We start from the raw sequence: 23,987 nt of genomic DNA, 5'->3' as shown, positions 1-23,987 counted from the left end.
TCGGTCGTTACATACCGCTCGTCGGACGCGAAAGAAATCACCCCGCGCGCGAGATGACCTAGAAACAGTAATAGAAAAAACATCGACGGTACGAATAAAATAAATATTTTCTTTTGAGTTTGACCGAACTTTGATTTTAATTGCTGTTTAACAATTATCAACCCCCAACGGCCCTCTTTAATAACTGCTTTAATTCCCATGAAACATCATACCTACGCATAAAACCCGCGTTGCACGCGAAGAACAAACCGGTCACGATCCGTTGTCGATACGTGTGTACACAGCCGACGACAACCAATACGTTTTAACGACCGGAACGTCCCATTAGGCTAATAAATTATCATAATTTATTTAAAACAAATAATAACAGAAACACGCGATTTAAAGAGAGAAAAAAACCGACAAACCCTAATTACCGCCTATACGCGGGTTTCACACTGCGAGTTCATTAAATGAAATTTGCGTTTGGTCGTGTGTGTGTGTGTAGATATACACACACGCACACGTTCGCATGGGCACGCACACATCCATTGATTTCGCATGCATAATTATTTATCAAGTTTTTAAAAATACATGATGTTAATTTTTGTAACTAGTTTGTTAGAATAATTAGACATTTGAATATTATCATTAATTAGTTCCAAACGTCGTCGGCGTATGCTCGAACAAATAAAAATTGGTCGTGAAATGTGTCGCAAACCATACCCATCATTATTTTTTTTATATTTTTTTTATTCTAGTCGTAATGTAATATATGTAATACATATATATTTATTATATGTGTTACATCGCTTTTCTAACAATCGTTTTCAATAATCAATCGTAATAAAAACGTACATTTTTTATTGAAATCTATCCACTTTTTTTTTTTTTTTTGTCTTACGCGCGTTGGAATATCCTATTTTATTAATTTACTCTGCGTTTTTGTCGGTTAAGCGGCGATGGTAAAACGTTAGAAATCCGAGTTCAAAACTAAATCTTCCGACGATTCCCAAGGTTTTCCTGAAGTAATAATAATAAAGAAACATGACAATGTGACGTCGATGTAGAATCCTTACCGCCGCGTACCATAGTCGGAAAAAAAATAACGAGCATTCAAAAATTCAGTTTCACGCCACATCCGCCACCGCCGCGGTCTCGTCCGTACGGCAACATATACTTTATAATGTATATATATTTTAATCCTGTATAATTAATAATATAAACCTGTTTGACTAATCCGTCCCTTACATTAAACGTCACATATAACAACCTCTGGATTACGCTGTCGCGTCCCTCCGCACACGCGGGTAATCCTACACTTATATTATGTACAAGGCCTACTACACTGAATAAACCGGGCTATTATTATAGTTATTACCCCCATTTTTCGTCTGGTGTTGTTGGTTTTTCGTGATCCATTCCCGTCATATTGAATAATTAACGGGAGAAATGATCCGATTCATCGTCTCGTTACGCCGCAATTCACATATACTATCTACCACGCGGCCGGAAAATCGTTGGATCAAAACAAAACTCATTCATGGCACTCGTAAACGATTGTACTAGCGCGGGTAACCGTGTGATTCGGCTTCATCCCTTGTGTCGAAACCGACAGTGATATTAACGTGTTAGTCTATATAAGATTGTTATAAAGTAAATGGGCTTACATTTTTATTGATCTTAAAAAAACTTTAGTGGTCAAAGCCATTCGCTCTGGGAACCATACAATTGTTAAAAATCAATAATTACCTAAAATATTTATGGTGAGTTACATTTTTTTGTATATGCATTCTATTGAATAGATTAATTAATTTTAGAAATTCATTAATTTTGTGTACAAGTGCGACCGATCCCTGCGCTACATCGAAGTTCTCCTCTACTAAATAAATGGTTTATTACAGTATCAGTACTCTGTCTGTAAGCTATTTAATATACAGTTATATTTATCCCTCTGAGAATCGTTGACGGTATTAGTTATTAACATTGAAGGCCGTAGCGAAGTAGGCAATCTTGTTTAACCACTTAGGATATTTGGAGGTATGGTTTCAAACTGGAATGTCCTGTGACGGCTTTCGCAGCTGCTTTTTCTTTCTTTATGGTAACTGGGAATATTTTTTTTTTTCATTCCATTATAGCGCGCTTTACAGCGGGTTTATTATTATAGACGTGTACGTCAAATGAAATGATTGACAATAGTTTTAATAAGAGTTTTTTTTTTTTCAGGCTACCATTTAAAAAACCGAAAAACTGATCCGTTCCCATTGCCATAGGTAAGTGAAAAGTTTTAAAATTGTTTTTAATATGTTAGTCAGAATCAAATATTCATTGGGATTATAATATTATGAATTATATTCGAATTTAAGTGTTTGTAAAAAATATATTGACTACTTTTTAATCATTGTTTAATAATAATAAAAAAAGTACGCTAAAGTATTTCTTTACAAACGTACTACCACAGTATTTACTTCACGTTATGGCGCAATAATATAAATATATATGAATGTTTTCATTAACGCATTTAATGATACAATTATATTTGGTAAATATTTTTTTATATATTATTTTTATTTATAAAACTAATTTGTGTAAATATTTAAAAATAAATGATACATCTACATTATTTTATGACCCAACGTACTAAGACGTAAGATGAAAATAATTTTTTAATGAATTCATTGTGTTTAAGACCGTAATTTGCAATAGAAATAATAAGAAGTTTACATAATAAATATAATATCGTAAAAGAATATTGTAAATTATTGTAAACATAAAATTATTACTATCGTTACCAAATAGTTGGTGTAGTTAATGATTCTGTAAACTGAGATAAAATCAATCTATATTGAATAAGACAATATCAAAAAAATTAAAGGATGATTTCGAGCGTAAATCTAAAAAATTTATATTTAATTTAGAAAATAAAACGTTCTACAAACAACTCAAAGAAGTAATTAAGAAATTTATTAGAAAACTTATCTTGGTAACTGTACTTAATTTAATGAAAAATCACAACAAACAACAAAACCAGGTCAATTAAAATTAAAACATAAATTATTTACGATTCTTTTTTTTAATTGGATTTCGTTTTTGTTCGAAACGGTATATATTTTGATATTGATCATTATTTTGTTTTATTAACTCGGCGATTCGTTTTCTTTTTTCTCATCGAAGCTTTTTTTTTTAATTGTTCTTATTATTTAAATAATTCAATAAACTCATTGAAAGGGATATTGTGTATATTGTATACAAATTAAAATATTATAGTCATTGGAATTAATTTTACTTTCATCTGATCAAATTTTATAAAACAACGCTTCGTACAAAAAAAAATTGAAAAATCCAAGCATTTTAGTTAATTTATCTCATTGTGCAGAGCTTGTAGTGGGATGAACAAGTTATTATTTTACGAAGTTAACGATTATAATATTTAATCTTAAATTCCTTGGTCTAATTACAGTCCACGGTGAAAACTAATCTACAACATTTTATTCGTTGAAAGTACAGCTTGTGTAATAGTGTACACTATTAAAAATATACTTCTATAGATATATACGAGTATACGCATTGAATTAAAATTTACTGGACCTGAATAAGCCCAGAACTTTTTTCCTATGCCTTTATTTATGGATTTTACACACATATTGTATGTCTTAATTTCGTATCTATTATCTTGTTTAAGACTAATTCTACTTAATTGATCTACATTAGAGAACTGCTTTTACAGATTTCTGACTGGCAGAAATTTATAATTTCAATTGTCGAGTCACCCAAATTATTTTTCTCTATACATATTATTCATATTATTATTGCTAATTATTGTTCAATTTGAAGCGGCCTAAGTGCAGCATTGTCTGCTGAACAGCCGTTCCATGTTAATTGTAAACCATATCAAAACGGTATTAAGAATAAGGAACGTGGATGAAATTGTTTTTTGAGAAAAAAATATTAAACAGTACTTTTAATGTATCAATCCTCCCCTTGAATTTCGAATTTATTCTTAAATTGCATCCATGTTATCAGTCCACACATGGTGCACCATTTGTCCGTGCGACGATGAACGGCGGCGAACGAACCCCGAGGGAAAATTAATAATATTATGCGCATACGGTATTACGCATGATGATGGCTCGTAAACGTCTGAGGAGTATAATCGCAATCAGATGAGGGCTAGGGAGACTTTAATCCTCTCCTCCCCAATACTTATCTATCCTTCGCATACCATCGCATACCAACCGTCCCTGAAGTCGTGCTCACGCTCGCGACTCGTATACCCGTGTCCACACCGGCGATCCTTCGAATGTTGTCATCGCACACTCATCACGTCGTCAAACCTGATTAGAGCAACCAAACGTACATACATAATATGTATGTGCGTGGACCGTGAGAAAGGGTTACGGTGACCACGATCGTGGTACTACCGTGTACGACGTATGCACGCGACAGAAGGCTGGGCTCGCTGCAGGGTTTTCTGGAAACACGTGAAAACCAATTTGCGTTGGTCCCTCTTACGGGTTTCGCGTCCCGTTCACAGTACCCAGGTCGGTATAATAATATGTGCCCGTCTGCGTGCGTGCTTACGTGTGTGCGTGCGAACGAGGAGGATGAGGGTGAAGTTTCTGTCAAAGGGACGGCGCGCGCACGCACTCGCTCATGTAATAATGAAAATTAATACCTAATGGGATTAATTTAATATGTATACCGGTTGGCGCGAACAATGCGCGCGCGAATACGCACCGTCAAACCGTCAAAACGTTCCGTTTCCGCAGCCGCCTGAAGGGGGAGGGATTTCTAAAAAGTTTCCTTGATTAATTAAAACGTCCCCGCAGTCGCCTCGCTGTACTACGTACTCCCGCCCCGGCGTGATCCGCGCATTTCGGTGGCGGCTATAGTCGATTACTTTTGACGTTAATTAAGTTTGATCTTGAACGACAACGCGTGGCTGCGGTTCACACTATCGCAGATCCCTTTCGGTCATTGCCACCGCCGTCCGGTCGTCCGAAAACATATGTGTACCCGGGACGTGATAAAATTATCATCATCATCATCGTCGTCGTCGTCAGATCGCACGGCCAATCGGTTTCTCGCCCCCGTGTACATTACATACACGTACAGCGTGTTACGCGTACTTATACTATATGATTTCAAACCGACTCCCGCGTGTTTTCGGAATGTTTCCGAGTGTAAAAATGATTTACATTGATCCGTGGGCACTGCGGTGTACGCATATTGTACAGGCGTAATAATAATGATCACTCCCCGTTAACCTACGATCGGAGGACGTGGCTGGCGTGCGATCGAACTGGTCGCTAATGGAGAGCGTATACCGACTGCCGCGGCTGCGGTGAATTAACATATCGCACTTCACTCCACACATTACCGTCATGGTGCAGATGTGTGCGTGTACACAAATTTATATATATATTTATGTACTACGTGTATAGGTAATACGGGTAATTTATAGCGTACCACTCGTATACGTGTAATGTACGGACACGCGGTATCGGTTTTACACAACCGTATGTCACGTCGATGACGATTTGTTATCCGACTGCGTTACCAGACGATAATATTAGTACGCGATGATGTTTCGACGCGATCATCGCTCCGGGTATATAGTCCATGAACTCTATAATTTATGCGTATTGTTGCCTTCTCTCTCCCTTACTCAATCTATTTCTGTCACTATCTTTGTACACGTACATAATGTGTTGTAATATCGTCACCGCGTTTGATTTTAATTGGAATTCGTTTTAGTTTTGGTTAATTTGCCTCGGGTTATCATCATCCCGTCATCGTCTGTGCTGACAATGATGACCATCACCACCGCCACCGCCACCGTCCCGGCTTACCGCGTCGCCTGTCGTATCGCACGCGCAAGAAAGTCGCGCAATTAAAACGACGTCCATTTACTCGCTCGTTACCGAAGCAACCGCAATTACGAGAGGAGCCGGGGAAATTTTACGCCGGATCGTAAATCCGGATCTACTCGCCGCCGCCTGAGTGCCGTCGTAATTAGTTAGGTTCTTGCAGCACTACTAAAAATCTGGCTAGTAAAAGAGCTTTTGATATTGTTTTCGTTTAGTATCGCGTGCAAACCGCTGACGGAGATTGCTAATCTTCAATTATAGTGGAGAAGAAGAACAAGAAGAAGAAGAAAAAAAAAGAAATAATAAAATCTGAGAAAAATCCTTTCCTATTCGATTTTTTGTGTTTCTCATGAGAAATATCACACCGGTTTGTTTAATGCGACTATAAGTTTTTTACATTTCCCGACAACAGTGCGCCAAGTTTTATTCCCTACTATTCATCGTCCGGAGAAATTCAGTTAGTCGTTTATCAATAAACACTATATATATATATTTATATTTTATTTTTACCCGGTCGAGAAGAGCTCATGATGCATTTCTCAACATTAATCGGCGGTCGGAACACCTGAATAATGGATACACGTACCAGGTGGCTGATAATCTCACCGTTTTAAGAAGAAAAAAACCAAATCAAATTTATTCGTAATTGACTTACATGGATACCAGCTTATGATGTTGGACGTTTTTAATAACACGATTAACTCAATACCCTATTTATTTTATATAGGTTGTAAATATTTTTTTCGGGCGAGAGTGAATAATAAACATAATATATTTCACAATATCCATAATAAAAACGTTGTTTCGTACAAATTATACGCGTGTATACCTTGACTAGTTAAATTACTTTTTCAATTTAAAAATGCGTTTCCAACATTCTAAAAGAAAAAAATATTTTATTTCGTTAATGGTTTTCAAGAAGTTTATGTGCCTATAAATGTAATGTTTCTGCGGTATAAACGTTTTACAGGTTACGTTCATAATATCATCATCTATTTCGATGTGCATATCCTCGCGAAACTCAGCACGTAAACGCGAAAAATAAATGAAATCAATTCTGTTGAGAAAATAATTCCGAGGACTTAAATTCTTACGATGGTTAATATTTGAGTTTTTCAATGAAAAATCGCATGCGTCTTACGACCTCCGATGATGTTCGTGGATTGGATCTAACCTACGCAGCGACCGCTTTACACCACCAGCACGGTGTCTCAACGGTGTCTGAAATGCATTTCTAAAACTCCGGACCGTGCACCGTGCACAAGCGTCATATAATAGATATTGTGAAAGGGACGACGCGCTCGGAGGGTGTGGTATCGCGCCCGAAACGTTCGAGTGCCGCGACAGGAAGCGTGCAAAAGGAGCCGGCTCCTGAACTTTAAAAAGCCTGGCGGCGAGCGCGTGCCGTCGTCTACGCGTCGTGCGACTCCCGCCGCTTCGTCCGTCCAGGTACGGTTCGTGTAAGTAACGCGCACGCGCTCGCTTAACGCACACGTATCCCTTGCGCCCCTCCGTGCACGCGCGTACATGTATAATATACGCACTTTCCTTTATAAGTTTTCTCATCCATTACGCGCGGGTTGCGTCGGAGCGCGAGAAGGGACGCGAGGGGGCCACTCGCCGTGTGCAACTTTAAAGCCATCCGCACCACGGTGACGGGCACACGGCGGTGTGCGGTTGGCGGATGCGCCGCGTCGTCGTCCCTTATCGATGTAACCCCGGCGGGGTAACCGCACGCGCGCGCCGCCGGGCGGGTCGGTGCGCCGGTGGCGGTAGAACCACTCTCCGGGTCCGCCGCCGACGTAGTCACCACTCAAAATCCATTAATGGGCTCTAATGGAGCTCTCTGGTTTTTCACTCGTCTCCCGCCCGTCCCGCCCGCCGCTCCACCGGTCCATTATGACACGCCGCGCGCGCGTACTTCTGTCTAAATCCTATCCGCTTACACGTTTTAGAGCAGAGAGAGACGACCCGAAGAAAGAGAGTAGCAACGCGGGCAGAGCACGAATACTGCTACTACTACTACTACTACTACTACTACTTCGAATACTACAAGTGCTGTACGAGCAGCGTGCGTATGTGTTTGTGTGTGCGTGTGCTAGCGAGTGGGACTAAAGGTGGGACGGGAAAACTCTTTGGAACGCGCGGGGAGGACTAAGTGACAAACCGTTCGATTAATAATAAAAACCGTTCCCTTAATTGACTACAATAAGGGATTCGGGCTGGTACCCCGACCTACCGCTCCTACCGCGTGATCGCCGAAACGGGAGGACTCTTCGCTACATTCGTGAAAAGTTAATGCACATCTCGTCCGTCCCACACACACACACACACACACACACACGCACGCACGCACATTCTTCGTATTATATAGTATATCGTCGGCCGGTTCCGTTTCCTCTCCGTCACCAATAGTACACGTGCGCACGCGCACTGTTTGACAACGGTCGCTTTTGACTGAATAACGTCGAAATGATATGTATAAATGATCACCGCGCTTAAACTCGAACATTATTTTACGTATAACGTAAGAATTCGTCGATCACTGGGATTCGACCCCGAGCGTGTACCGTTCGAGTTTAAAAACGTATTTTCACCGTAGCCTCTTGCTGCGAGAAAACCTTTGTTATTCGTTTAAAAAAAAAAAAAAAAAAAAAAAGAGAAACACCAAACGGTCGGCGGAGCGTGAGTACATACGATCAACAACAACAGTAATAGTATATCGTTGACTCACATCGTTTTACTGTTGCCCAAGGGCGGATACGAAACTTGTTTGTGAGGGAGGGAGGATGCGAATGGGAATGTTTATGATTGATATATTAAGTACAACGAAGACTTGACCGTAATTTGAACGATTGAAAAACCCAAGGGTGGAAGCGATCACCCCTACTGTTGCCCACTATCCGAGTACCAGTTTATATAATATTTCTATCAGAAGTGATAACGCGATGGAAAATACTGCTGTCATTGTTTGGTTGTTTTCTGGTTTTTTCGTGTGTTCGACGTAAATATTTTTAACGCAAATTTTTAGAGCGATAAAAAAAAATTGGTTTCTACCGTTTACGCGAAAATCGTGAGTAGAATTGTTTGCATTCGCGTGAAACGGAAACGTCTCTGTTACTATAAATAAGGTTTCCAACTTGTTATATTTTCCAGCCACCAGGTGGTACATGGAATTAGAAAACGATATTCGAGTCACGTCGGGGAGAAGAGGTATATCAAAAGCGTCGTTAACATTTCGAGTTTTTAATGACGCCACCGAGCCGTGTCATAACAAACCCTCAATCAAAAGGGATTTCGTTATGATAATAATACCTCGGAAGGGTTGTAATTTAAAGGGTAGCGACGAACGGCTCTTATTATTCATGATTTGCATACGATTTAAGTGCTCTGTATATGTATCTTTATAAAAATAAATCATTAAAATGTTTTATTGTTATTATTATTATTATTACTATTACTATTACTATTCTTTTGCAGACGCGTGAGAATAAACATTCACTGCAATGCATATGACAATAACGATATAATGCATTCAGGATAAAAATAAAAAAAATGCTCTAATATTTATTTGCGCTCATTTTGTGATTTAATCCATTGCTCTTTGTACTGTCTTCGGAAACACAGCACACTAGGGAAATCTATTTGTTTTTTTTTTTTTTTTATTATCATTTTCTTTTCCGTGCAAAAGAAACATGTAAATATTTCAGGTCGTTCGACGTAAACGATTATTCCACCGGTGCGCCCGGTCATACGTTACGGGTGATAAAAAATCACCCAACTGACATCGATGATTTTAAATTAAATAAAATACACACTTCAATTCGTTTTTCTCCATTATCAATATCATAAAATTTAATTTTACTATTCCCAAGGTGATACTATAAACAATAATATTTTGCCAAAAAAATATACAAATATATTATACGCGGAATACGTTTATGCATCCACTCAGTCATTAACTCAATACCTACCTTTAATTTACGATTCAAAATTATTTTCCAATCACATTTTATACAATTTTGTACCAGTACTTTTGATAAATTAACGAAGAGTAATTATAAAAAGAAAATTTATGCAATATGTAAATTGTAATTATAAGCAAAGCACACGAAATCATCAGTTTCATTAAAATACTCTACGTTTGTTTTTTTTTTTTCAAATTATTTGTTATGTAATTAATTGCGTATTAAAGTGAGAAATATGATGTTTGGGAAATAAATAATTACAGGAAATAGCGTTGTCATTTCATATGCTTGAACTAACTAATGAGGCGCAGTAACAAACATGCGATGTAATAATAACTCCGTAGAGTTATTTCATTTCCTTGACAATTTTCCTTAATTACCTAATTTCCATTTAAATATCAAACGACTGGAGGTTTGATATTCCTACAAATATTAGATTGTACTTTAATCGTGTTTAATGTACATTTTGTACGCAAACAAATAAATAATACATCGATAATTCATCGAAAAATACGTCTTTGTTATTCACTTAAAAGCCGTATTAATTCATAAAAAAAATAAAAAATGTGCCATATCTGTGACTATAATAGCTCTATATATCTTGGATGTTATACCCAGTTGCGAAATAAATTACATAATGTAGCATGAGCCAAAAAATACCGTACAACAATAGAATTCTAGACAAGTAAAAAATATAAATATAATAGTACAATTTGTCTGGCACGAGTTAAATAAACAACCAAGTTCAATTGTATTTAGTGTAAAGACTAATACTGACATAGGAATACATTTTGTGAATTATTTATAAAAGGTCGGTTAAATAAACTATTAAAAAAATATAATCAACCAACGTGCAGTTTGAATAAACATGCGTATTATAGAAATCAGAGTAATTATTAATGTAGAAACGTTTCTTATATTATTGTAACTTATTGACAAAAGCAAACATTTCTCTTAGACGCAATTCCATTATCTTTTAAGCTCCCTCGTGAATAGGGTTGTGCGAACAAAGGTTTTTCGAGTAATATCGTTTAAAAGTTTGTACGTATAATTTTAAAGAAATGTATTTAATAAAAAAATAACCTTTGGTATTTACAACGATCAAATACATCGAGTATTGATTTATATAGTATCCATGTAGTATCACTTTTACGAATGACACAGTTTGTAACGTATTTTAACGCGGATTTTCACCAAGTATACTAGGTAATTATTTGACAGGCTTATATACACATTAATATATTACACACATGCGCTCGATATCGATTTTTATCCATCAAAATTACGCATTTGTTTAAATTTGAACCGTTGTATCGTAGGGGACGATAGAAAGCGTTGATGGAAATGTACGTAGAAGTGACATAAAAGAAAATATAACAACATTCTAAAGGGATGCAAGAAGATGATTTATACGCATTTCAATTGCTAGCCTATGTATGCAAAAATAAATTTTCCTGGTGCGCGTTGTGTCTAGCAGTTTTTATTATGTATAGAGCACGGACATATAATATATGTCATAGTAATCGCGGTTATAGCAGTTATATAACTGTAGTAGTAGTAGTATAAGTAGTGGCAGTCATAGTAGTAATAGTAACAGTAGTAGTCATCATCGTCGTCGTCGTCGTCGTCGTCATTGCAAAGCCAATTTAACGGCAGAGTACGCAGAGGACTGTGGCTGGAGGAAAAAAGAAGGAGCAGCAGAGCCCATGTATCATGTGTGATAGTTATCGATTAAATAACACCCGACCGACGGGTATTGGTTTCGGCGGCGATACTCGAAATTGGTTTTTCTTCCCCATTTCATTCATATATTAGATTCGGAAAACGATTTTCCTCTCCCGGCCTTTCGTCTCTCCTTTTACACCCCCGTGCACGTCTCATTCATGACCTACTCGCCGTACCCCCTTATTTAAGGTGTTTTCGATCAAACACTCCTACATCTCTTCGCAATATTGCTAAGAGGTTTTTTTCGCTCCTCCTCCTATCCCACCCGCGGCTCGTCACCGTCGCTTCCTCCTCCGGCCGCCCCTGCCCTGGCGTGTTATATCGATTTAGACCTTTTCGCCGCATATGTAATATAACTCTCTCTCTCTGACCTCTCTGGCAAGCAGGCCGGCTGGCCCATCGGAAATTCTAATAATAAAGTCAACGGAACCCCCGACGGACCCAGCGGCCACCACTATTACGTGTATGTTTATGTGTGTGTGCGTGTGTGCGTGAGAGGAAAGAGAGACGCAGAAGGTGCGTTTGCCGGTTTCTGGTTATTGCTCAATGTTTCAACCCTCGTAGAAATTATTGAAATTGGCGGCCGCATCGGGTATAACAATAACGACATGAGACATTATTCGATCGAAAAAACAATACTTATTGGCTGACAAGAGCAAGTCCACGAATTATTTATACGCGTCAAATTACTTCTATATATATATATAGAAGTACCTCGAATGTAAAGCTGCAGTAAATCCATTATTTTAAATCTGAAATTATATTTCAAAAACTATATATATGGCTATCAAAAATATATTTTTATTAATTATAATTTATTATTTTCATTTTTTTTATCGAGTAGTGAAAGGATTTTTGGTTCGTATAAGCTTTTATTGTTATAATACTTTTACGCATTATACAAAATATCGATTTATTTTAGAATAATGTTGAACATAAAGTATATTTTATATTTTTGTATAAATAAAATAATATTGAAAATATTCGAAATGAAATTTATATGATGTCTTCTAAATTATCACACTGATAGATACATTGAATTTCTGTTAATTGTTTTTCAATTCATATGATTTGTATTTTTTTACGCGTTATCAAAAAAAAAAAAAAAAGTCTAGCAAAATATACCATATTAATAAAGGAAAAATTTGTATTATATTATAAATATTATGAACAATTTTGTATATTGTAATACAGATAAAAAATAATTTTAAAAATCAATCCAGTCACGTAAATATCATAAACTGTTAAAATGAATTACAGTAACCAAAATCGCCATGGCCAAAACTTTCCAGTACTAATATATCAAAGAAAAATGCGTTATTTTATTTTTTGTGAAAAGTGATCGATTTCATGGATTGGGTTTTCATTTCCATATCAAGTTTTGCTTTTAAAGTGCATTTATAAATTCTGCACCATAATATCATTACGGTCCAATCAGTTTTCAATTTTCATCAACACAGTCGTTATATTATCACAAGAGTGTTATACTTAATAAAAAAAAAAAAAAATACAATAACTAAAAAGAAAATAATACATTCCAATATTATATAACATACATACAACTTCGCATATATTTTACACGTACTACGGACATTATAATAGGTATGCAAGAACGGCGATATTTTGGTATAGGTCTGTGCGCTGCGAAATACAGAACTGTTGTAGCGGATTTTTTTAATTAATAGTAACGATTCGGGCTGGCAGGGCAATCGGGTAGTCGAGGGTTTAAAGCCATTCGAATTATCCGTGGACTGCCTTTTCCGCTAATGAAGCCGGTTCCGGAAAACTGCGTGGAAATTCATTACGTTCCCGATTCAGCACTCTTCCCACGTTAATTAAATCTACCCTCGAACCCCGTCAACCCGTCTCTATCGCAATACCGGGAATACTTAAAACACCCAACTTTCTCTATTTAATAAGATCCCCTTGTAGTGTACGTTAGTGTGAATGTATACTCATATATACATACATATGCGCGCGCGTGTGTGTGTGAGTCAGTATTTTGAAGTTTGTTTTCGTTGTATATTGCAATATATTTCCCCGCTGCTGCAGCACTTCGTCATCCGCGAACGATTCACGGCCGTAGTTGACAAGCTTATAGAGAATTGGAAGTCAAATTATGTGCTCTACGATTTGTTATGTTGTGATACGATTTGAGAATTTATGATTGACAAACCGTGGAGAAAAATCGTTTTATTATAATGTATACCTATGTTTACTTTCTCACTAGCTACTATACCTATATACCATGTACGTGAAGTGAATACGATTGAATGTGTAGTCAACTGTCGTCGTGTGAAAGGCTTTAAACGCATTGTATTTGTAGACAGATTCAAACGAAAAAACCAACAATATCAAATTTAAAAATCAATTAATGAAAAATATATATTAATTATTATTGACGTATCAGACCTAATTACAACGATAAACTGTACACGCAAATACACAGTTCAACACTCATTCAAATAATTCTGAGATTCGCTACATCAAATGACTGAACTCATTTTGTACTCATGGTATTTTGATATTTGTCTAGTTATTAAACCGAACAAAATATTTTCGACTTCATGGCTAAAAGATAAAATCTCATTTTAGTTTAAAATTTGTAACTATTATTATTATTATTTTTTTACATTCCAAAAATGAACAATACTTTCATGTGTCAGGTAAGATATCTCTTATAACTAGCGTGTTAGGAAAATAAACGAACACTGTTATTTAAAAACGTTTATTGAAATTGCCGACTCCGCTTTGTCGCAAAAAAAAAAAAATGATTTGTCGAATTTTGATTACAAACCGTAACAGGATTTTATACAGAATTTTGGCGTTTTTCTCTGATTTTTAGATTATATTCATGTATTAAAATATGACAAGCGTGACTAGATGGAATTTAATAACAAAAAAAATAATTCAATCGACAGATATATGTTTATGTTAAAGTCTAAAACAAATTCGGTGCGAAATGTTATAATAAGATTTATTTGTATCTACAGAGATTTAAAATATCTACTTTTTAATAAATTGTGACAAATGATATTGTATTAAGGATTCTTATTCAAAAAATAGCTAAAAAATACATAGCTATATAATATAGACTGGTTGACATAATAAAGGGTTCTGGTTGTTTTGTAATTAATCATGAGTTGAAATATTTATGAACCACGAAGTGTTACTTTCCGAAGATCAATCAGTATACACTATGATGTCGTTTTTAAAAGTCGATCTACTGGAATGTTATTTGAATTATTTGTCGTTGAAAAAAATCGCTTTAACAACTGCGCCTCAAAGGACACCTGAGCCAACAAAATACTTACTAACAATTTTATAAATAAAAGACTTTGTTCAGATATATGTAAAATATATACATTTAATCACTGTATAAAGATTAGAGTGAAGTCGATACGGCTTTATCTGTTAAATTTAATGTCCTTTTAAACGAAATGAATTTTAATAAAACCTGTTTTTGAATAATTATTATTAGATTGCGCCAGTCGGCCGTTTGCATATTTTTATCCTCCGCCGTAGAGACGTTCGCCGATATTTATAAAATTTTAATAAACCGGAGAGGATGAGAAAATGTCGAGGCTTTTTTCTCATTCCTTCGAACGGGATGGAAAACCTAAAAGCTATTAAATAATGCCGTTAAAGACATTCGTTGTGGAATTGGGCTGCGTTGTGGTGTGGTTGGGGCGGACCTGTAAATAGAAAGAACCCAATGGAAACTTATTTCGAGAGTGACGTCCTAAGTTACTGCCGGCCGCCGCCATAAAGTATATTGATATCCATGAAATATTCAAAGACGGTACGACATGGTTTTTTTTTTTAAGATAGATTTCAATTTGTTTGAAAGCTAATATCGCGGTAATGTGCCGAAAAAGCATCGACGTGCCACCACCACTACTCCGCTGTACTAAGATCTTAAGCACACCTATTTTCGAATTGCCTGTTGGCAATACAGATTCACAATAGTAATTCCAACTGAGCCCACTTTGACTGCGTATATTGGTCGATGTTTTATACAACCACCGTAATGTATTTCCATATTGTACGTTACGTACGCATGACTAAAGGTATCGTCGAGATTTTCGGTTTTATTAGTTTGTCCGCCGAAGCCGTGTTTACGCTGTCAGAAAATAAGATGAATACTGTGAAATGTATAAATATACTATAGTCGTATGCACGCGTGTGCGTATACTCTACGCATGTGAAATCGTATATTGCAATAATTAGAAATTAAAAAAAAGGTCTGTCGCGTGATTAATATCTGCCTAACCTCAAATATGATGCGCATAATAATTTACATGGATGATTTTAATAAACGTTACGCGTGTTAAGTATTTATATATGTATACATTTTTTAATTTATCCGGACGCGTCGTGCCGTAGTAATTATTGTTGTAAACAAACAACTATGCAGTCGGTGGTGGTGGTGGTGGTGATGGCAGAGGAAGGGTTAGTGGTGTCAGTCACTGCAGGTCGTATTCGAGCGCGTATATCCATATGTGTGTGTGTGTATTATTATTTGTATAAAATACAACTATACCGATAGATTATCGTAACTATTAATTATAATACGAAACAAACATTATGTTTCGCATGCACTTTTGCCGTACATTATTTCAATCAATTTTGGTAGGGCAAACAAAAGTTTACAGTGCACTTAAAAAATAAAACTACAACACGTACACTCGCGCGCGCGCGCGCACACACACACACACACACACACACACTATATAAATATGAGGGTAATTTGGCATAGCACCCCTTTGATCAGATAACGTTTTTAAAAAGCCCTCTTCCACCGCACCGCGTGCAACTACTCCGCTCATACTCGTGCGGCGCATTGCGCCGCGTTGTTCGACGGGCGTTATACGTATACACACACGCACACACGATGCATGTACGCCACCCTCTCGTGTGTTTTAAGAGGAACAAAAAGTGCGGTGGTGCTCTGCGTACGACTGATTGAATCGAGTTCACGTCACTTGTCCCGTCGTGCGTATGCGCGAGTGTGTACGATTAATAATGATGATGATAATAATAATAATAATAAAAAATAATAATACGTAAAATCGCGTTCGAGCCGCTGTGCGTGTCGGGCTTTTAATTCTGCGCCCATTGTACTCGGCCGGTCTCTATGGTTCGAGTACGGCAATTTGGGGACCGCATTGTGTACACATAATCGAATTAGCCTCCATGCGACGCACGTGACTCTCGGCCGCCGCGTTCTTATCGCCGTCGCCGAGCAGCCCGAGTTCGACCAACGGTGGTGGCGAATGACTCACACGGCGGTGGTGGCCGGCAAAAAAGAATCCACTCGATAACGGGCAGGACAATATGATTTATGGACGGAAAAAAAAAAATAATAGTAAAAATTTCGATTCTCACGCGCGCGCTCGTGATCCCCCCCCCCCCACGCCTGATAAACTCCGATTGTTCGATTTGATCTCGGCATATTGCCCGCGACCGGGTTTACCGCGGGTAGTGGTGCGCGCACTGCACTCGGACGAAAATCGATGGAAAGTAAATCAAAAACGCCTTCCGTATTGTACCGCATACCGCGCGGGCGTTTATTCGGGTAATTGCCGTGTTAAGCCCGAAGCAATGTTTATTCGTTCGTCCGTCGTGTCCCGCGTCTCTATTATAAACAAAATTAACCAGCCTTATTTAACCGCACTCGAGTGGCGTTACGTTTTTCGTACCGTAGTTTGGATTGTGTTACGCACCTGATGCGCGAAACGAAATCTTCGTGTAAGCGCGTAAAACGTATAATATTTGTTTACACTAAATTCAATTTCACCGCAGGAGTGGTTGTTTGAACAGTTTGGTGTGTTTTAAATTTTTTTTTTTTTTTTTTCAATAATAAATCACAAGTAAACTAATCTACAAGACGCGGTGGGGTTGTTTGACACTATTCGCAGCTATTAACAGCTAAAATATGTTAATTACGGTACCTCGTAACTGCCTATTTAATTATTCCTTTCTCTTTCGATACCGAGAAAAAATATTTATTTTAAACCCCATGATTATATAAGTAATTGCCTAATTTTTATTTTCACCGTTGCCGTTGGTTCGCAATTTGTTTCTCGCGTGTACTTATAATATGAATGTAATTATTTCGTCTTTTATGTGTATCAAACGCAATCCGGTCGACTTCATTTTCAGTTGATCCCGTTATAGTTGATGCTTCACAAACATATAAAATGTCTACGTATAGTTATAATAGATAAGTTATTGCAATCGTTTAACATATGAAGAGGTTGGATCACGTACTGTAAATCTAGTGTTAAGATTTAAAAGAGGAACCATTAAATTATGTTTAGATTGAACCATATTTTAAGAAATCATACGGTAAACAATGGCCAACGTATATTATTATAATATTATTTTTCCTGATTTCTTTGTTGATAATGAATTTATTATGTATTGCAAACCCAACACTTGTTATGCATTACAATACATACATTGTACTATTTTTTATCCGATTGATGCACACGTAGGTATTCGCAACTTTTTCGATAGGATATGGTGAAGTAGATGTTACCCCCCATTTGCGCCTGTGTAAGTATTTTACATTAATGACTTGGTTTAATTCGTATATTTCAAAGACGTCCTATCTGTAACATATAATCAAGTTATTATTACAATTATAAAATCAAAAAAATTAACGTGTTATAAATATGTACAAATACTTGTATTCAATTGCAATATAGATTATGATAATTTGTTAATAAAATATTTATCTACATTTTATTTTGATTGATTATTATTAATAAAAAAAAATCGTGCAATTGACTACGATTCAAATATAATTGTATTATTGATAATTATATGAGAAAAAAATACAATACCTGACATAATTTTACTCGGTCAATTTCGCGCAAATGAGCTGTCGGAAAAAATGTACCTTTTTTATTTCGACGCAAATGGGCTGAAAACTCAAAACGAATTAATTTTTTTTTTTTTGTGGGCGATGTCCTGTAAAATAGGTGTTTGTGTGGTTTTCGGTTCTGCACGCGTTAAATACTGCAGCGCGAGTCGGATGCGTAGGATTATTAACACAACAGGTGGCCGTAATCGATTTCTTTGAAAATTATATGCGGGCATTAGCGGTCTTTGGAGCATGATACGTGACATAGTCCTGGCAACTTTAAACATGTACCGTGTACATTGTACACACGCATACGTATTTGTTTATTTGTGCGTGTGTGTGTTCCGTTGTGTAGGTATGTGTGTGTGTGTGTGTGTGCAGTATTCATACAGTTTTATATAGTATGACGGTTTGCAGCTCACGAGCGTATTATAACGAGTAGTGCAGCCGAGTGTCGAATGTAATAAGATTATTAATTTTTTTTTTTTCCGCAGCTAGACCCGGTCGGCTTATCATTATTATTATAGGCATTGTGTTCGCTTTATTTTTTTTTTTTTTTGGTCCGAAGCCAATAATAACACTACACGCACAGCTAGTTGCAGTAGCGTTTAAGATTTCTAGTCACGCGCTCAATCCGTATTTAGGATTTATGTAGCATCATGTGCGCGCAAGGAAATATAAACGCAACGCGCGCGCTAACACGCGGTCGCGTGCATCAATACGCGTATGCACACGAGTTGCCTTGGTCGTCCACGACGTGTGCGACATTTGTTGTACTCGTATGTGCGCAAAGAATTCGAATCCGTCGCGCGCATGTGTGCGAAACGGGGAAAAAATGTATTACAAGAATAAAACCGGAGTAAAAGTACGGTGCGGTTCGCCCGACATGACAGCCGCGCATCGTGGTCAAGTTTGAACGATAATTAACCCTTCGAACGCCTTTTCCGTAGAAATAATACGCGAATAATGGACGAATGTTGTTGTGCAGTTGTGGCGAGCAGAGCGGTGGGTAGGAATAAAAATAATGGAAAACCGTACGCACGCGTGTTCGTGAACTACGCGTCTTGCATTTGCTAACTGCAGTTGTACGCTCGCCGAGAACCAACTGTCACGGCTGTATCGCTGCGGTCGGATGCTTCGAACGATTCCGTCGAACGACCATCCGGTGTATGATTGCCTTGCGGCCAAAACCTACGATTATCGTCTACAGTGACCACCGTTGACCGATTGGTCGTCGAGAAGAAAGAAAACTCGATTACAAGCACCTCGTCGGATTATATACCGCACATACCAGAACACGGTTTACCATGACTCGGTGTTTGAATTCGCTCGCAACGAGGGTATAATACAAATAATACATTTATCGTCGTTTGATTTTACTGTTTTCATTTACTTTTACCACCTATTTTGCATGTCGATATTGAAATCGACATATTCATTACGGGTATAATTAAATATATTGATCTAATCGGTCGCGTGCTGTTATTTAATTGATTTAAAAAATAATATAAACGTACACATGTAAATGTAGTACACGTTTTATCAGATTCCTCGGTATACACATAATTATAGTTTTTTAATCCGCGCATGGAAAATCGTTTTTCCATTAAGCATATTATTTTCACCACTCGTAAATGTTTTTAACTCCAGAGGTCCGCGAACAAACATTTTTTTAACATACCTCATTAGTGGTATACTAACAATTTTTTGGAAATAGATCGAACCCAAGTTCTCCTGTTAAATTTACAAACGGAGGATAGAACAGTCAAAAAAAAAAAAAAAAAAACTTCTTGTTTATGTATTTCTTTGTATTTGCATGTTTGTGGATAGCAATGTTAAATTTTACACGCGAACAACGTGGAATACAATTTTAACGCTGCGAATGCGGCGATAACGATCGATTCGTACCTAGTTAAAGAAGAACCCCCGAGCACATCGCGAAGACACGTTGACCTACATGTCTTGAAAACGAACTAATCGGTGTTAAACAAACAAAACCCGTAAACGGTCGGTAATTGGTATGCACTACACGCGTGCCCGACACGATGTGTCCGTTATTTGTGTTGGCCGAAACATTTGACACACAACAAACAAACCTCGCGGTGTACAGCAAACGTACTGTTGTTCCATCGGACATTGGATTAAAAAAAAAAAAAAAAAAGCAATTACAACACAGCCACGACGTGTGCTTATAAATTAGAAATCGAAGAGAGGTTAAGAGGAAATACAGTCGTAGTACATCGGTGGCGGCAGCGGCACCCAAGTCTCTCGACCGGAGACCGAGTTAATTGGACTTTTCGGATAGCAGCCGCGCGATCGAGTGATTAATGACAACAAAAGATCACTGGTTCTTAGCTCCAACGTGTGCATACGTATGCGTGTTTATGTGTTTGTGTGAACGCGTTCGTGTCGTGTACGCGTTGCTGTAATCATACGTAACACTGTGTATACGCTGTATCGGTTCGGTTAATGAATAACGGCGGCGAAGGTCTGGAATTGTTCTCGCTTTCGGTATCGCATTATGCGGTTAATAGGTTTCGGGAATGAGATTTTCCGTTTTGTCTACGACGGACCGTACACACAACCCATTGGAGTCGGAAAATATTCGAAGGAAATTAAAATATACAATATAGTGTACATGTAGATATATATATATGCATATAAACCAGATTAAAACGTGACCGTCTCACATGATTGGCTTGTACTGAATTCCGTTCGAGGGAAAAAAAATTTAAATATAATTTAAATGCGTTGAGGTTGCACAACGAAACCCATTGTTTGGACACGATCTCCGTGCGTAATAGGGAGAAAAGCGGCAGTAGTGCTAGGGAAAATTGTTATTATTATAATGTGTGTATCTGCTTATAGCGCGGGGCTAAAAAAAAAAAAAAAAACGTACGTCCGCACACACTCACGCGCACAAACGCGTGGTGTCTCGTTAACCGTTTTCGAATTCGGGTGTTTTATAATCGAACTAAAATTCGAAATTAATTCATAGGGTTAGTACGTGTACGCGTCACGTGGGTTTTTGTCGTGTCCCAGTGGACAGGGTAAAATGAGTCTCGTATCTCTTTTCCCACGGGCTTTTCGCCCCTGTGTACGTACACCTCACCCCTCGTAGAAACCCACTAGAATTAATAAATGCATTTTTTATCAAACTCACACACACAGCTGCGAATAATCCGATTTTAATATGATATATAGGTTCTAATGTCCAGTCGACGGCGAATATTCGCGCGCATAGGAAATATTATTGCTCCGGACATATTTATCGCTATTCGTCGTGCGTATACCGATTGCTTTTGTGTTGTGCGTTAAAAATGAACGCGATACTGTGCGCGCGCGTTGAACGTGTACATTATGTATGCAAATGTCCTTTGAAAAATTGAAACGGGCAATTTGTTCGGGAAATAAATAATGGGTATATCCGTAGGTTTCGATGTAATTCGCTTCGTCAAGTTTAATTTATGATTTCGATTCGTCGTAAAAAATTAAAAGAAATGCGAAGAAATATTACGGTGTGCGAGCCACGTTTACGACCGGCTACGACGTAATCGCATAGGGTACTTAGGACGCGTCTGCGTTGTGTTTTACCAGAATGTACGCCACTCCGCGGTTTTCGGAGTGCGATCGCATCACAACATTTATCTTAGGCGACGGTTTACCGTGTTTCGTTTTCGTATTCGGATCAATCGGCGGCGATGCAGTGGGGTAAATAACTAAAAACGAACGGCTTCCGGGAACCACGGCACGTTGCGAGTAAAGCGATCTGAAACACTCAGAGTTATCAAATCATAATTGTATAAAGCGCGCGATAATCCAATTACAACTCAAGAGAGAAGGAACGTAAAGGTCTCTAATTTTGTTTCCTCCCACAGCCACGTCAGTTTTATCTTTTTTATTATTCATTTTTGAACCTTAAGTTTTCAATTCGACTAATTGGTTGGTTTGGGCGCGTGTGCACGTGCACCGCGCAGACGGTTTCTTTGTAATACCCGTCCCGTTTTCGTTGAACACAATTTTTATATTTCCTTCTTTTCCCGCGACCGTCGTGGTGCCGTGTAGCCCTGTCGGTGGTCGGTCTCGATCGCGGGCCCCTCCGAAAAGCGCGACCGGAACGACAGGAGGAGGGCTGCGGGAGCGGAAGACTTGCACCGGCTGAGTACCAATTAACGTGCTACGGGCTACAGAGTTAGCTCTTAATAACGACGATAAGTTTAATTGTTCTCGATAGCCGCCGCTGCCGCCGACTTTGGATAGGCGTACTTTTCAATAAATCCGCGAGGCGCTTTATATTTTACGCGCCGTCGTCACCGCCTCTCGGAGTTTCTTTTAAATAGTAATAATTAAAAGTAAAATAAAAAATAAAAAATAAAATAAAAACGAAGGAATTCCGCAAATATTGTAATTGTGTACACACAGAGCGCTTACTCACCGCTTTGTGCATGCAATTACAATATTCGCAAAGTATACCGTAAGATTGAACTTTATACCGTCATCATTAAATTGCGCATTGTAATACGTACGCACAATAATAACCTTTGCAGTTGTTTTTCATTAGCCGCGTTCTTAACTCAATGCACATTTCTACCCCTTCCCCCTCTCCTTTCTTTGTTATAATCAAGCGCGTTTTTGTACCCAGCAGCATAACGATGCGAAGTATCCGAGAGTAAGTGCCATCGAACGAAAGGACACTAGGTGTTTTCCTGTTTATCAATTTAATTTTATGAAAATTGTACAAACAAATCAATATGGTTTTATAAAAACATTTTTTTTCCATTACTTATTTGAATGTAATGAATATTTGATTAATTCTTCACTCTGGCTCGTTTAAGAATCGGGTCTAAAAACATCTATGATAAACTGTTTGGTTTCTGTGGTTATACCAAACGACTTATTATTTCTGTTATTTTCTTATAATTACTACAATATAGTCATACATTTTTGACTGGATCTGTTTGCCTTGGATGTCTTCCTAAAAACTCATACAAAATATGCCTTCTAGGAGCTTGTCGAAAATTTTTCTCGCATAATCCAAAAAAGACACTACACTCACAGTTCATATTCTTAAATAACACTGTTGATTTTCAATAATTATTTCTGTGTTTTTTCGAAGAAATATATACGTGTAGGGTGTATTGTCTATGAATCTTGGTCGCGTTAAAAATAAATAATTTACCATTAGCAAAACGACTCTTTTTCGGTCAGTTAAAAATAGTTATTATTTTGTTAATGTTTACTAATTATTATTGTTTTAATTTTACTACTGTTTCCGACTATTTTTTTCTACTTTTTAAACTTTTGAGAGATATAGATAACCACTTTGCGAACCTTTAAAAGTGTATTGACAAAGACAATTGTATTGTTTGTTTTGGTTAAATAACGCTCCTGACAGAAGTTGAGTTCTGGCTGAATATAGGTATACGACAAAATAAGTTTAAAAATTAATAATTTCTGACGTAACGTTCATGGAATATTAATTAAATAGAACCGTTAATATTTAATAATATACAAGTCGGATTAAAGTATATAATATCTGATGGACAAACAGATTTTTTAAAAGATTTAATAATT

At 37.3% G+C, this 23,987-nt stretch overlaps 1 protein-coding gene across 1 annotated transcript in view; it reads left to right on the top strand.

Moving 5' to 3' along the window:
• Positions 1–2,199: 2,199 nt before the first annotated feature.
• Positions 2,200–23,987, top strand: part of LOC112681715 (LIM/homeobox protein Lhx8-like) — a 57,189-nt gene continuing 35,401 nt past the window's right edge. The window contains exon 1 of the mRNA XM_025552009.1: positions 2,200–2,252. The gene's annotated coding sequence lies outside the window, so the exon portion shown is untranslated. The remainder of the gene's footprint in view (positions 2,253–23,987) is intronic.

The sequence above is a fragment of the Sipha flava genome, unplaced genomic scaffold, assembly GCF_003268045.1.
Source record: "Sipha flava isolate LNK unplaced genomic scaffold, YSA_version1 195_pilon_pilon, whole genome shotgun sequence".
NCBI lineage: Eukaryota > Metazoa > Arthropoda > Insecta > Hemiptera > Aphididae > Sipha > Sipha flava.
Note: the sequence above shows the minus strand (reverse complement) of the source record. Positions and strands in the feature narration are given on the sequence as shown.